At 40.2% G+C, this 11,412-nt stretch overlaps 1 non-coding gene across 1 annotated transcript; it reads right to left on the bottom strand.

The window, feature by feature from the left end:
• Nucleotides 1-9,515: 9,515 nt before the first annotated feature.
• LOC114695181 lies at nucleotides 9,516-9,622 on the bottom strand. The gene has a single exon (XR_003734819.1). It is a non-coding gene; the product is annotated as a U6 spliceosomal RNA (small nuclear RNA).
• Between the last annotated feature and the right edge of the window lie 1,790 nt (nucleotides 9,623-11,412).

Here is an 11,412-nt window from a genome sequence, read left to right as displayed (position 1 = left end):
CTTGTTTTTATTAATAAGAACTTTTAAAATCCATGCTACAGAGAAAGTATAATTGTTGTTCTTCATATCTACATTAGCAATTTTATATTTATATCAAGTATCTTTGTATTGTAGTGGTAAGAACTTTGATGAATTTAAGCAATGGAAAATTGACTAGGAAGATAGCAACACCTCATAGAGTCTGTAAGAATGCAAGAGAAAATATTAAAATGGAAAACAAAATGGGATGAGATATCTTTAAATTACTTTGGGGATAGATTATTCCTATGACATCATACCACTATTGCACCAGCATACCTCACAGGCAGGTCACTGCTATAGGTTCCAGAGTTTGTAGCTGGGTAATATTGATGATGAATTTTCTTCTCTGGTAGTATGCAAAAATACCTTTCAGCACCATGAACGAAGTTGGGCACCAGCTCAGTTTCTCCATGCTCAGTGATAAGTAAGGCATGTATTCAGCAGTAGGGCCTTACCATAGGTTATGGATAGTAACCAATAACCTTGGCAATAGCCTGTGGTGTTTGGGCATAGTCTAAGGGACCCTGTTGGCCAACTCAGTAAGTTGCAACCCATTCCTGCCATTGGAGCTTTTACTTGGTGGCATATTGAGTTGAAACATTGTCTTCCTTATCACATGATGACTCCATTTATGCCATGCCTTCCCATCCCCCTTCTTATTTAATCCTCTGATTATAGTTTCTCCTTTATGTCTTTTTAACACTATATTGTATTTCCTCTTTCTTGGAAAATCCTTTCCTCCTCCCTGGTCTCTTACTATCTATCTAGGCTCAGTGATTATCCAGATTGAAACACACCCATCTAAAAATCTAACATCTACATTTAAGACAAAACATGTAATATTTGTATCTTGGAGTCTGGGTTACCTCAATCCAGATCATTTCTAGCTTCATCCATTTACCTTAAGATTTCATTTTTCTTCACAGCTGAATATTATTGTATAAATTGTATAAATGCATCATAATTTTATTATCCCTTAGGTCAGTGGCATAACCGATCTAGCAAGCAAGAGGCCCTGAGGTCTTTTCCAGAACATCAGATGTTCTATTGAAAAAAAAAAAAAAAAGAATCCACTGCTTATAAAATAAATGCAACAATTTTGAGTTATGCCCTAAGGAATATAAATATGAGGTATGTTATCAACTTTTTAATTTAAAATATATTAGGGATATGTATGTCCTTATTCTTCATCCTGCTTGAAAATTTGAACCAAGAAATAGTATTAAAAAAAATTAGGAGAGCAAAAAAAATCCATCGTGACCCTTCCTCTGCCACTTCTTTCCTGTTACATTCTTCCATTTTTATAAAACCTACATCTAAAAGAAAATATTTGCTAACGATAAGCTCATCACCACATTTGACTAATTTTAATTCCTTCAAATAAAATTATCCACTTCTGAAACTTTTAAAATTTGACTCCCTTATACAGTGTACTCCTTACCAGAAGGAATAGTAGTGGCATACGACTTTGTTGCAGTATATGTTTATTTCTGTGGCACCGTGTAAAGCTTTGAAATCTAGAAAATCCAGCCTATATCTTCAAGAGTTGGGTTTTGTTTTGTTGTCCAGTAAGAATCCGTTATACTTCCTGGGAAGAAGTCAGAGGTAATCAGTGTACTCTTTTTTTTTTTTCTTTTTTAACAAAAGATTTTTGTATTTCTTTTTTATTTTAAAAAAATGTTTTACTCTCTTTACATACCAACCATAGATGCCCCTCTCATCCATCCTCTCACTCTCCCCCCTCCCCGGCCTCCCCGAACTCCGAATTCCCATGCCCTCCTCCAAAGGGGTAAGGCCTCCCCTGGGGAGTCAGCAAAGCCTGGTATACATTCAGTTGAGGTAGGACCAATGGCCCTGCCTGCATCAAGGGTGAACAAGGTGTCCCACCATAAATGGACTCCAGAAAGCCAGTTCATGTACCAGGATAGATCTGGATCCCACTGCCAAGGGCCCCTCAAACAGACCAAGCTACACAACTGCCTCCCACATGCAGAGGGCCTAGTTAGGTCCTATGCAGGTTCCACAGCTGGTAATCTAAAGTCTGTGAGTTGCTACGAGCTTGGTTCAGTTGGCTCTGTAGATTTTTCCCATCTTGATTCCCCCCCCCCCTGCTCATATAATCCCTCTCTTCGACTGGACTCCCAGAGCTTGGTCTGGCCCTTGGCTGTGGATCTCTGCATTTGCTTCCACCAGTTACTGGATGAATGCTCTATAATGACAGTTAGGGTATTCACCTATTACTGGATTACTGGGGTAAACCAGTTCAGACATCCTCTCCACTATTGCTAGTAATCTAATCTGGGGTCGTCCTTGTGGATTTCTGGGAATTTCCCTGGAACCAGGTTTCTCCCTAACCCCATTATGTCTCTTTCTATCAAGATATCTCTTTCATTGCTCTCTTGCAACCTAGATGCTTCTTAACTGAAGAATGGACAAAGAAAATGTGGTACATATACAGAATGGAGTATTAGTCAGCTGTAAAAAATAATGACATCATGAAATTTTCAGGCAAATGGATAGAACTAGAAACTATCCTGAGTGAGGTAACCCAGATTCAGAAAGACAAACATGGTATGTACTCACTTGTAAGTGAATACTATATGTAAAGCAAAGGATAATCAGACTACAAGTCACAGCTCTAGAGAAGCTAGGTAACAAGGAGGACCCTAAGAGGGATGCATGGATCACCTTGGGAAGGGGAAACAGAGCAGTTCTCCATGAGTAAACTGGGAATGGGGGAGGGGAGGGCAGTAAAGGGGAAGGGATAGGGAATGAGAACATGAGGAAACAGTGTACTCTATATGAAGGATAAGGTCCTATCAGGAAGCCTCAGTGTGTGTTCTATTGTTGACATTGGAAACTCATTTTGGACCTGGACCAGATCAGTTCTGTTTAGAAAAAAAATGTGCAACTTTCTCTATCAGCCCTGAATCAATTTTCTCTCTACTGAATGGCTACTTCCTGTGTATGATGACTGAAGTTCATCCCCAGGAGGAAAGCGCCATAAGGTACACAATCAAGTCTTTCTTGTTCTCACATGGTGAGTTTGATAGACTGCCTTGTTTATGAAACTCTAAATGGATGATAGCACAAAATATTTATTTTCTATACACATGCCCACAAGAGGGCACTCTCCCACACCCCAAGGATCTAGTTGACCCCTCAGAACAGGAAATACTTACTTCATTGCATACCGAGTTACTTACCTTTGTATAGAAGCAGCACAGAATGATTACTGTCTTTTGTCCTGTGCTCTGCCTAGAGAAAGCATTTCAGTGACTTCCATTTGGCTCCACAACCAGGAGGATTGTCAACTCAGCAGACCAATGTGGGTTCTGCCAATTGAAAAGAATAGCTATTCTTGTATTCATTTTGAATTTGTGCTTAAGGATAACAATCCCAGGATAGGTCCACAGTTTCCTCAGACATAAATATGGGTGAAAACTTAGCACACAAAATTATATGAGTTCTGAAATCCCAATGTCATTGCTAATCTTTAAAATATGTTTATGTATTATTTGAAAAGCACATACAACGTATTTTGTTCACATTCTCCCCCTCCAACTATCCCAGATATACTCCACCTCCCTTCCCTCTCACCTCCCTCTCTTTCTCTCTCTTTAAGTAAAACAAAACAAAAATAAAACAACCTCTGGAGGCATCATGATCCCTGACTTCAAGCTCTACTATAGAGCTACAATAATAAAAACAACTTGGTATTGGCATAAAAACAAACATGTGGACCAATGGAATCAAATTGAAGACCCTGACATTAATCCGCACACCTATGAACATATAATTTTTGACAAAGAAGCCAAAAGTGTACAATGGAAAAATGAAAGCATCTTCAACAAATGGTGCTGGCATAACTGGATATCAGTGTGTAGAAGGCTACAAATAGATCCGTATCTGTCACCATGCACAAAACTTAAGTCCAAGTGGATCAAGGACCTCAACATAAATCCAGCTACTCTGAACCTGCTAGAAGAGAAAGTAGGAAGTAGTCTTGAACACACTGGCATAGGAGATCACTTCCTAAATATAACACCAGTAGCACAGACACTGAAAGAAACAATCAATCAATGGGACCTCTTGAAACTGAGAAGCTTTTGTAGAGCAAAGGATACGGTCAACAAGGCAAAGCGACAGCCTACAGAATGGGAAAAAGATCTTCACCAACCCCACATGTGACAGAGGACTGATATCCAGAATATATAAGAAACTCAAGAAATTAGACATCAAAATGACAAACAGTCCAATTAAGAAATGGGCTATAAAACTAAACAGAGAATTCTCAACAGAGGAAACTCAAATGGCTGAAAGACATTTAAGGAATTGCTCAGCATCCCTAATCATCAGGGAAATGCAAATCAAAACAACTCTGAGATACCACCTTATACCTGTCAGAATGGCTAAGATCAAAAACACTGAAGACACTTTATGCTGGAGAGGATGTGGAACTAGGGGAACTCTCCTCCACTGTTGGTGGGAATGCAAGCTTGTACAACCACTTTGGAAATCAATATGGCACTTTCTTAGAAAATTGGGAATCAGGCCGGGCGTGGGGGGGGGTGGTTGGCGCACGCCTTTAATCCCAGCACTCGGGAGGCAGATCCAGCTATACCACTCTTGGGCATATACCCAAGAAATGCTCATTCATACCACAAGAGCACTTGCTCAGCTATGTTTATATCAGCATTGTTTGTAATAGCCAAAACCTGGAAAAAACCTAGATGCCCTTCAACTGAAGAATGGATAAATAAATTGTGGCACATATACACAATGGAATACTACTCAGCAGAGAAAAACAATGACATCATGAGGTTTGCAGGTAAATGGATGGATCTAGAAAAAAAAAAATCATCCTGAGTGAGGTAACCCAGACTCAGAAAGACAAATATGGTATGTACTCACTTGTAACTGGATACTAGATGTGGAACAAGGATGACTGGACTGCTACTCACATCACCAGGGAGGCTACCTGGAAAACAGGACACCAAGAAAGACACAGGGATCGCCCAATGACAGAGAAATGGATGAGATTTACATGAACAGCCTGGACATGAGTGGGGTTAATGAAGGCTGAGGGTCGAGGGAAAGAGAGCTTGGGGGAGCAGAAGATCCCAGCTGGATCAAGAACAGAGAGGGAGAACAAGGAATAGGAGACCATGGTAAATGAAGACCACATGAGAATAGGAAAAAGCAAAGTTCTAGAGAGGCCCACAGAAATCCACAAAGATACCCCCACAATAGACTACTAGCAATGTTCGAGAGACAGCCGGAACTGACCTACTCTGGTGACGGGATGGCCAAACACCCTAATTGTCGTGCTAGAAACCCCATCCAACGACTGAGGGATCTGGATGCAGAGATTTATGGCTAGGCCCCTGGTGGAGTTCTGGGAGTCTAATTAGCGAGAAAGAGGAGGGTTTATATGAGTGAGAATTGTTAAGACCAAGGTTGGATAAAGCACAGGGACAAATAGCCAAATGAATGGAAACACATGAACTATGAACCAATGGTTGAGGGGCCCCCAACTAGATCAGGCCCTCTAAATGGGTGAGACAGTTGATTGGCTTGATCTGTTTGGGAGGCATCCAGGCAGTGGTACCAGGTCCTGTGCTCATTGCATGACTTGGCTGTTTGAAACCTGGGGCTTATGCAGGGTCCCTTGGCTCAGCCTGGGAGGAGGGGACTGGATCTGCATGGACTGAGTCTACCAGGTTGATCTCAGTCCTCAGTGGAGGCTTTGCCCTGGAGGAGGTGGGAATGGGGGGCGTGGACTTGGGGGAAGGGGAGGGGTGCGGGAGGTGGAGAACAAGGGAATCTGGCTGATATGTAGAACTGAATTGTATTGTAAAATACAAATTTATTGTAAAATAAAATTTTAAAAAAATGGCACAACAAAAACATGGGGTCTAGTTCGTGTTGTGAAAGGACTTCTGAGCACGGGGCTTGCCTTGGAGTGTAGTTGATATACCCAGTGACACTCAGTCAAAAACGTAGTTTTCCATCTTCTAGCAGCTATTATTTGCAAATAGCTTCTCGGCTAATGATGGGATCTGTGAACCCTTTCCCTTCTCTGGCTTGAACGTGCTCGGGTCTTATGTACTCTGCCACATTCTCTGTAGGTTTATATGTGCACTAGTTATGATGTGTCTGGAAAATTGATTTTTTTTTCTAGGACTCATCCACTACTTCTAGATCACACAACTTTTCTGCATCTTCTTCCACATAGATGTCTGAACCTTGAGGTAAAGGGTATGGTAAACACACCCAATTTAGGACTGAGTATCCCAATGTCTTTTAATTTATTTTTATTTTATGTCTTTGAGTGTTTTATGTGTATGTACATGGATGTACATGTGTGTCTGAATCTCTGGATCCTGCACAGGGTATCAGACTTCCCTCTTCTGTGAGTCACCATGATGGTGCTGGGAACCAAGCCAAGCTTCTCTGCAAGAACAAGTGCTCTTAAACACTGAGCCAGCCTTCCTGCCTCTTGCATGTGTTCTTACTGGACAAATGGTCACAGTTACCTTATTAGCACATACCTCATGTATGAGATAGGACCTACCTTTAAAGTGGGAACTAACCAAATAGACCTTAACCCTATCTGACCAATGTCCTTAAAAACAGAGGAAATTTGGTTAACACACACATGCACTACACATAAATATTCACTAAGTTCACATATACATAGAATAATAATATATAAAAACACACAAAAAAAATTGGTGGAAAACCAAAGCAGAGACTTTGGGTGAAACCAAATCTCTTGAGGCATTGACCTGACTTTACCTCTAGACCGGCGAAGTACACACCTCTGTTTTTATGCCCTCCAGGCTTGTGTTTTGTTATTACACTCAAGCAAACCAGTAAAACTCTTACTTGTCTTCTACTGCTGCTAGGAGGTGTCAACACAATCAGTGGCTTAAACAAATAAGAATTGCCTCTTCTATAAATTTAGAGATTAGATGTTCAAATCCAGGCTCCCTGGGATAAAATCACGCTGCTGATGTGGTTGCATTTCTTTCTGAATGCTTGTGAGGAAAATAAAATCTGTGTACATTCTTACCCTTTGCCCGTTTAGGTACCACTTATAATTTTTAGCAAGTGGCCTTCATTCTTCATCATCAAAGCCAACGATTTTGCATCTCTCTGGCTATTCATTCAGAATGTATTTCCTTCAACTCGCCTACTTTTTATTTGTTTTCAGTTTTTACTTACAACTGTGAATCCACTGAATTCACTCAGGTAATACAGAACAATCTTTTTTTCCTTTTTTTTTTTTTTTTTTTTTGAGACAGGGTTTCTCTGTGTAGTTTTGGTGCCTGTCCTGGATCTTGCTCTGTAGACCAGGCAGGCCTGGAACTCACAGAGATCTGCCTGCCTCTACCTCACAAGTGCTGGGATTAAAGGCATGTACCACCACCGCCCAGCTAAATTTACTTATTTTTTAATTTATATATATATATATTGGTGTTTTGCCTGCATGTATGTCTGTAAGGGTGTCAGAGCCCATGGAAAAGGAGTTATAGACAGTTGTGAGCTGCTATGTAAGTGCTAGGAATTGAACCTGTGTCCTCTGGAAGAGCAGCCAGTGCTCTTGACCACTGAGCCATCTCTGCAGCCTAATACAGAACAATCTTATTGTCATGTCACCTGAGTGAATTCAATGTAAAGGTTATTCCGCATACAAATGTTCCCTTCACCCTGAAATGGAGCACTTCCTTTTTGAGAATTAGGATGTGGACATCTTCAAAATGAGGGAGTTAACAGACATTTTTTTTTCTGCCTCTCATAGCTCCTCTTGCTTTTTTTTTTTTTTTTTCTGGAACTTTTCTCAAATTCTCCTCCATCCCTTGAATTATAGTGGAGCTTGAACTTGGGTAACTCTAGAACTAAAATATTTTGGGTCCTCAAAACAATAGCAGATGACAAATATTGTGTAAATATAAGAGATATTGTTGTCAAAAAATTCACCCAACAGATCTAAACATTTTTTTGTTTGCTTATATTAATTCCTTTAAACACTTTCTAAGCATTCTAAGACTATACTCATCTAATTTCATTTTTGAGTGCTTAATGTGGAGGTTCATATGGAGATGAACTCTTCTTCCTTCTGGGAATCTGCTGTTAAACTTCCCCTTGACACAATGTAGTCAGCAGCCGGAGGTCAAGCAGCCACTTGACTCTGACTAATGTGTCCGCCTTCTGGGGAAAAGCAGAAGGCTGGGGCAAGGTGAGAAGTGCATCTGAAGTAACCAAGGAGAGAAGTTCTGTTTTCACTGACAGCATGAATCAACATCCTTCCTGAATGAACAAAATGGCTTTCAGGCCCTTCAGGAAGCACTTCAAAGGAAAACAAACAAACAAAACAAAACAAAACAAAAACCAAAAAAACTTATCTGATCTTTAATGTGTATTTTCTCAAATCCATATTAACTGTAACTGTGAGAATAAACTATGATTCCACTACTTATCCTATAAGCTGTAAACATAATATTTGTATATTCTTTATCCTTTCTTTAATTGATTTTATCCACATTTGGCCATTTAACAATTAGGTACTTGCCAGTGTTTGCTAGCCTGTTTTACAAATACATAAAAGGCACAAATAAGAGATTCAAGATTTTAAGTCCCTTGTAGTGAATGCTGTAGGAAAAGAAAAAAAGGAAAGACGAAAGAAATATCAAGGCCTATTGTCAGGTGTGAGGTATGCGTGTGTGTGTGTGTGTGTGTGTGTGTGTGTGTGTGTGTGTGTGTGTGTGTGTGTGTGTGTCTGTATGTATGTATGGCTGGGTATGTGTGCTCACATGTGTGCAAATTCATGAGTGTGCATCTGTATGGAAACTAGAGGTCTGCATCAGTATCTTCCTTAATCACTCTCCCCTTTTTTTTTGTTTCTGCTGCTCTGTTTGGAGGACAGGTAATCTTACCAGTTTATCCCAATGGGCTAGACTGACTGGACAAAGAGCCCCAGGGTCTCATGTGTCTCTGCCTCTTCATCATGTGAATTACATGCTCTCCCTGCTGTGATCAGCTTTGAAGTGGGTGCTGGGTATCAAACTCTGATCCTTAGATCCTTTACAAGGTGAGACATCTCTACAGATCCTGATTTTCTTTGTGAAATCCCTAGGTTGATATCCTAAGAGTTCAGGGATTCTGGGGAAGCATTTGCTTGGTGCTGTTTGCTGAGATTTTACTTAACGGACATTTTCATAACTCTTAAACTTACTTAAACTGAACCATGCCTAAATGCAGTACAATGTATATTCATGTGTCTCCAATATCGCCCCCAAATGGATTCATATATACTTTCTTTCTTAGATTTCTGGTTCTTTTTAATAAGACATAATCATAAGGAAATGGGGCACTGTGGATTTTGGTTGCTGTAAATAGCTGACCTTGCAAGGAAATCTGTTGCTATCATTTTGTAGATGCTTATTTTATACTTCCCTAATTGTTTTTTTTAATAATTTTTTTTGCTTAAAAATATGGAACACTTCACGAATTTGCATATCATCCTTGAGCAGGGGCCATGCTAATCTTCTCTGTATCATTTCAATTTTAGTATATGTGCTGCCGAAGCAAGCACACTTCCCTAATTGTTGAAGAACTGTGTGACCTTTGGTGTTTAGTATACACTTATTGGATGTTACTCTAGTGAGGGATTGGGTTGTGCTGATAGACCCCAAAATCTAGGGTCTCAAGTGGGTGCCCCAAGAACCCAGACTCCGGTCCAGTTGATGCAACAGCACAAGGTTTATTGAAGTGACTGTACAGACAGGCTAACTCAGCTCCAAAGAGCAAGAGTCGCATCCTACTGCAGCCACACAGGTGCTTTTAAAGGAAAAACCCACAAAAACCATAAGATTACAATTCCCATACAATTTCATTTCCATTGATTTTTGTCTAGAGGATAATTTCACAAGATCATGGTCTGATCACAGAGTGGGTACAGTCACGTCCACATGCACATTCTTCCTGAAACCTCAAGGGAGGCATCAGGGCGGGAGTGGAGTTTACACAAAGGTCACAGTGGTCCTTCCTGGAACACTTGCAACTATCCCAGTCACAGTTGAGCACATCTCTTAATAGAAATCTCTTTATATTGTTTCATTGTGGCAGGGGAGGTAGTTGAGTAATGGCTGAGTCAGGTTGCCCTTGGGACTAGTATTTTGGTTCCTCATTCTCCTGGAGTTTGGGGGGTGTAAGCCTGAAGGGTTAGGGTCTTTCAGTGCTTAATGTTTCCTGTAGATAAAGCCCTCAGAAACTGAAACTTCCTCTAGTATACCCTTGTTTTCTCTTCTCTTTTGGTTTTGACTTTCTCTATATACTTCCTTTTAAGTAATACCTTAAATATACATACAAGTAATATTATATGGGCTTGGTAGGTTACATTTAGAGATTCATATGTATATAAAACACATATACATGCAATAAAAATTAATAAAAATAGATCATGCATTTGAAGGAAGGGATTGATATGTGGGAGGGCTTGGCAAGAGAAAAGGGGAAGGAAAAAGTACTGTCATTAAACTACAATCTCAAAAATAGACAACAAAAATGATGCAGCAGCTCTTTGTCCTAAAATCTTCTGGTCTTCTCCTGCAGCTTTGGTAAGTTATGGGGTAGGAGAGCATTCTATAATTTATGATTATGTTCTTTGTGTGGCCTTTGTCTCTGGTCAGTAGCTTCACATGCCTTCCATAGCTTTGATATTTTCCCTCTGTTAAGATATGGGTAATATAAGGCTCTGTTGAAGTTTCCCCAATGAAGGGTGGGTCTTGGTTTTGGAGAACATCTGGCTCATATGATAAATTGTTAATCCTATCCGGCATTGTCAGATATTTTCCATGCCTCTGCCTTCTGAAAACTTCAACAGAATTATTTATTTATTTATTTATTTATTTATTTATTTAATTTATTTAATGTATGGCTATTTTGCCTGCATGTATGTCTATGAACCACTTGCAATCCTGATCCTGCAGAGGCCAGAGAAGGATGTTGGATCCACTGAAACTGGTGTTTCAGAGGGTTGTATGCTGCCATACAGGTGCTGAAAATTGAACCTGGCTCTGCTGAAAGAGTATCCCATGGTCTTAACCACTGAGCCATCTCTCCTGAGAACCCCTGATACACACAGTCATAGGTTTGTTTTGTTTGTTTTTGTTTGTTTTGTAAAAGCAGGAATGTTTGGGGGCTCCAAAGAGCCACAGGTATTCTAGGAATATCTCACTTTGCTTATCAGCCTTCTGGTGCTTGTGAAACATTAATGTGTGCGGGTGCTTGTTATAAAACAAATATTGGGCCGGGCATTGGTGGCGCATGCCTTTAATCCCAGCACTCGGGAGGCAGAGCCAGGTAGATCTCTGTGAGTTCGAG

The sequence above is a fragment of the Peromyscus leucopus genome, chromosome 17, assembly GCF_004664715.2.
Source record: "Peromyscus leucopus breed LL Stock chromosome 17, UCI_PerLeu_2.1, whole genome shotgun sequence".
NCBI classification, from domain to species: domain Eukaryota; kingdom Metazoa; phylum Chordata; class Mammalia; order Rodentia; family Cricetidae; genus Peromyscus; species Peromyscus leucopus.
The sequence above is the reverse complement of the archived record's forward strand: the minus strand, read 5'-3'. Positions and strand labels throughout refer to the sequence as shown.